Consider the following 5762-nt stretch of genomic DNA (forward strand, 5'->3'; position numbering starts at 1 on the left):
CATATGAGTGAGTTGTTTTGCTCTCCCGCCCAAAATCTAAAATTTTTAAGAACAAGTTCTTCCCATGCTATAAGTTTTGTGTACTATGTGTAATATGATTTAATTAGATAGATACTTGATGCGTTATGTCATGTATCAAGTAATAGGAAGTGTAGTTGGGTCAAGCTTGCAGAGGTTGCATCATGTGCATCTTGATTTTGTTTTTTTGCTTCTTGTGAAAAGTAAGTTTTATGGGCTTTTGCAAAATTTTATTAGTGAAACATATAAAGTTCACAAAGCTAATCAAATTTAAGGCATTTGCAGTTGTATTTGTGGATTGTGTCTTTAATATGTTTTGGGTATCTAACATCGATGTGCTTCATAGGTTCTTTTGAGGCTTGCCTCCAGAGCAATAATTGAGCATTACTCTCAGAGAAGAATTGTGCTTCTAACAAATGTTTGGGTATCCAATATTGTTGAATTTTCCAAGCCATGTGTTGGCCCTTTTACAGCCTCTTTTTGGAGTCTTTGCAGTGGCTCTTCTTTGGATCTACTTGTCTCTAGACACTGGGATCCTCTAGTAGCCAAATTTTAGTGTTACCCTCTTGCTTCCCTTGGGCTTTCAGTAGCTGCTTTTCTAGCTATATTTGAACATGTTTGAAGTGCAATGAAGAGGTTTGTTAAGATGGTGGCACTTTCTTGAAGAGAGTTGGTACCTCGTGGTGTTCCACCTCTAGCTAGGAGCTTTGGGAAGATGCTTTTCTAGCTATTTTTGAACGCGTTTGAAGTGCAATGAAGAGGCTTGTTAAGATGGTGGCACTTTCTTGGAGGGGGTTGATACCTCGCGGTGTTCCACCTCTAGCTAGGAGATTTGGGAAGAAATGAGCCAACTAAACATAGATGTGAGCAGAGAAATAGCAAAACAATTGGAAATAGGAGCCACTCTACGGTCCCATGAGCCTTAGATTCATCAATTGGTTTGGTAAACAACACCATACACTTCATAAAAAGGGCATTAAATTGCCCGTATTTGAACAAAGTTCTAGTGAAGGAGTAGAAACCTCAACATTTTCTTCCTTTGGAAGTGGTCAACCCATGTTGGACCCCACATGCTGGGTCAATCCTGACCACATCCAAGCAACTCAATAAGTGGAGCTAGGTAGTCAAGACATGTCTCTTTAGTTGTATCATTAGGAATAAGTGTTATATAAACACCCAATAGCAAAGCACAAACAGTGCAAGCAAAAGTCCCACCTTCTTAAGGAGCCCAATATAGAAGCTTATTCATCATAGAACCAAGTTCTAGTTCTTCTTGCTTGGATGAGAAATAAGGAACACACAGGAGAGGGTAAAGAGTCATTTGCCCAAGAACTAGAACTAGAACCAAGTTCTAGTTCTTCTTGCTTGGATGAGAAATAAGGAACACACAGGAGAGGGTAAAGAGTCGTTTGCCCAAGACTACCTTAAATTAAAGGGATCCATAAAAACATTCACATAACATGTCCTTATTCGCGTAGAGTAGTGAGCCTGTAGCTTGAAAGCCAAGTTGGCATAGGCAAGTGCTATTAGAAACCGTACAATCCAACTCCATGGGGCAAGGGGTTCCAAATCTTGAAATAGAGGGTTTTGTGCAACCACTCCCTTACATTCCACTGTCACGTGTATGCAAAAGACATGATTAGAATAGCAGTTAAAATGGAAAGGGGGTTGCGAAAAACATAATACCTAGAGGCTCAAAGTAGGGCAAAACCAAGCCTATCCACATCTCAAGGGTCATGAGAAAATTTGATGGAATTGGAGATCCCATTCAGTACACCTAGAGAAATTTGATCACATTTTCGAGGCCATAGAAATTAATGATAATTCCGCCAAGATCTGTCCATTCGAGCTTTGTTTGCCTTGAAGGCAAAGCTCGAATGGACAGCTCTAACCCCACTTGAAAAGGCAGTTCTATGAGGTCTTAAGACATATTAATTGTGAGATTCTCACCCAATAGATCTAGATGGAGCTCTATTACATAAATTTGTAACCTCAAGCAAGCGGAGGGAGAAACAATGCAAGATTACATTGCTAGAACTAAGTATCTTCACATGAGATGCAGTGCCTACGAGAGACTAGATGCCTTATCACTCATCATCGAGATCGATTTATGATTAGTCTCAAGAGCAAGAGACTTTATGATGATCTCTACATGTATAGACACTACATCTTTGATGAGTGTTGCCCATGAGGCAATAGACCTAATAGATAATTAGGAAGACAACATTGTAGAAGTTGTCCACCCAAACCAAGAGATAGGGAAAACATCAACGGCTAAGGGTACCCCACTAACACGAGCTAAAGTCCTAGTCAAGGAACATGAGCATGGATGAGTTGGCAGCAATCCTACTCAACCATTTAGGCCAACAATGGTAGGGGGCAACCTTAAGGGTAGCACCATCTAGTTCCTCAAAAAGGACACCTATATCTCTTTCTAGAAAGAGATATGGTTTAGTGTACTATTTGTTGTCGAAATTGTACAAGTATGGAGTGTTTGAAGTTGTGGCCTAGACAACAATAATTCTATGCTCATTGCCAATGCTTAGGAACCATGACACAACCTATTATTCGTACCAAGGAAACCCAATAGGGTGGACTTCACCACCACAACATATGCTCTCTACCAAGGTAACCATTAACCTTGTCCCACCTATCACTCATTAAGAGGCACAAGCTCCAAGGCCTACTTATCAAAACCCCTTACCAAGAAGTATGTATACACTCCCCCAACTATTATACTATGGTGGTTCCTCCAAGAACCGACACAATATAGCATACTCGGTGAATTTGTTAGTAGAAATAGAAACTCCAACAAAATAGCTATGAGTCTTATGAACAAGAGGACCCATACGAGTAAGAACAACAGTATAATCCCTATGGTTATCTTGAGAACAAGATTTGCCCATAGACTATGCCTCTCTGTTTGAAGCCATGGTACAACAAAGAGATGCTTATAAGGATTGTCCCAATATAGTAATAATCACTCGTGTTGGTAGAAACATCTGTTATCGCTTCGACAAGCCTTGACTTATTGAGCATGCAAGGAGGCGCACTTATTAAGCGTGCAAGGAGGTATACTTATTTATAAGTTCTCTCTTAATTCCATCACAAGGCTTCAAGCCAAGACGAGGGAAGCAATCAAGGGAACATCAAGGCTTTCAATAAGCAGAAAACCCAAGCTTCAACTTTGAAGCAAGCAGTAAGAGTGCCTAAGGCGCAAGTCCCAATGGCTATAGTACCCCTAAAAAAGGTAATGAACTAGATCTTGAGGTCCAAAACATCAAAGAGCATGTAGAAAGATAACGCATGATGAGTTGTCACAAGGATAACAACGTCGTGATCATTAAAAGTGCTGTTTAGACAACAAGTGATCTCCTACATAAACCCACTATTACCAACAAGGAAAAGAAGCCCATACATTATGAAAACCTTCTACAAAAACTCAAGGAGTATCCCAAGAGAAAGAGAGAATGAGGCAAGCCCAAAGATCTTATGAGAAAGAGAGAATGAGGCCAGTCCAAAGATCTTGCGAGGAAGGTGCAAGCTAAACTAGAGCTAGTACTGGAGCAAGTGGTCAAGTATGAGGACCACTAACCCCATATGAGCGTATCCTAGACCCTTTTACAAAACCAATCATAGAGCCACTTTTGGAGCCTCCATCTTTGGAACCAATTTAACCAGATCCCACATTGCTAGATGTAATAAAGGAGGACTTAGTGGGAAGAGAGTTTGACTTCCATGGGTCATCATAGTCACCATAACATTTTCTCTGAGGTGATTGCAATGACTCTATTTTGGCGCCTTTAGAGGCACTGCCTCTCCCAGGGAATGATCATTACACATCCCTTATAAGGCACTTCCTCCTAGGGAAGATCAGTTCACATCCCTTATGCATTAGCAATTTCTAGCCCACCTTAGAGTGAGTATGAACCAAGCGAGTATGAAATATCCCCTTTGGGACATATCAAGCCTGATAGCATGCTTGTCCTTGAAATTGTCCTTGAAATCCCAAGTTTTGATAAGTTCACCTTTGCAAGGAAATTTTCAGCTTTGGAGAGACTTATCCAACTAGATGAATGGGAACCTAAGATCCCACTCAATTGAATCTGAGATAAAGAGGAGGATGAGCCATGCCCCATGAGCAGCCTCTCTCCATAGACAAAACCAAAGGAAAACAAAGGGGGCCATTAGCAAATGGGACACTATTTTGAGAGCGACAAAATGAACGTGGTGTACAATGGAATGATGGTCTCCATAATCTTGGATGGGAGTGTTAGTGTCATCACACCAAGGATTATGCTGGTGTGAGCATAATCACCAAGGATTATCAAGAGGCCTAGAGAAGCCCACCCCTTATAGGCACAAGCCTTGTGGTCAAGGTTTGCCGATGAAAACATAACCAAATCAAATCCTTATCTTATAAGATGCAAAGATCAAGACATTTGAACTAAGTTTTCACCACACATTTGTGGTGATGGATTTTCAGAGAAGAGGGTGATTCTTAAACGGCCTTACATGAGAGAAGTAAGATTCGAACTAAGTTTCCACCACACATTCGTGTGGTGATGGATTTTTAGAGAAGAGGGTCATCCATTATGATCCTCGCGGAAGGCCTTACATGAGAGAAGCAAGACTCGTTTGCAAAACCAATCAATGTTGAAATCTATAGTAGAGAGAGAAAATACAGCTTGTAGAGAGAGAAAGTGTGTAGAAAATGGATCTCTATTGCTTGTAGCATATTACATTGATGATTGCTAAGCTATTTTACACTCCAAATCTATGTTTCTTCACTCTCTACAGTCTCCCACAAACTCTATGCTTGCTTCTATTTTTTCCCTCTATTTTCTCATATTTTTTAGTATTTACTACTCCTTTGCCCATAAACTTTGGATGGCCTCTATGCATTTATTTTGGTCCACTTAAATCACCTTACTTTACTCTCTACACTCACTACCTAATGATTTATTACAATTATTCCCTACTCTAAGGTTACTCTCAAAGACTCCTATGAACATAATAGACATTACTGGTATGCATATGTCCATCACATGAGATTGCTTCTACTTCTCTAACAACACTTCCAATCAGAAGGAAGTTCATGTCTTCAACTCAAGGGCAAATATGAATCTCTCATGTTTCGCCCTACTCCATGCTTTTGTCATCATCATAAGATCCACAGTGTGATCATGTGTATTGATGTAGATTACATCAATTTCTTTTGCCAATACATTCTCGCATACACTACACTTTCCACATCTTCTATTCATCCCATTCTAACCACTTTTTGATGGGGAAGACTCCTCAAGTCTATGTACATCACACTCTCTTGAGGGTGGTGATGTCGAACCCTCTCATCCATCCATAGGTCCCATTCAAAATTGATTATCTTTGTGAATAAATGAACCGCTCAGACATGTTTTTAACTTTAATTGGATCTACAATGTGCCCCAACAAGCAGTGTATGCATATGTGAAGATATGGCCCTGCTTTACATAGCACTAACTTTTGTTTATTTTGGGCTGATTACTATGCAAAATCCAAATCTCCTCTCATGGATTGAACCTTATGTTCTAGTAGATCATCATATGAAGTTGCCTAAATGGCTTTCATTTGAATTGATTTGACCTCCAAAGCATGTAGAAACCTCCCTTCAAAACTCCCATGTAAGTTGTCAAAACTACCCTATGTTTTAGCCTTTTCTAAGGTTTGTCTTGCTTGTTTTGGAATACCATCAAAACAACCAT

Source organism: Cibotium barometz, chromosome 13, assembly GCF_041138505.1.
Source record: "Cibotium barometz isolate CiBa-2024 chromosome 13, ASM4113850v1, whole genome shotgun sequence".
Taxonomy (NCBI): domain Eukaryota; kingdom Viridiplantae; phylum Streptophyta; class Polypodiopsida; order Cyatheales; family Cibotiaceae; genus Cibotium; species Cibotium barometz.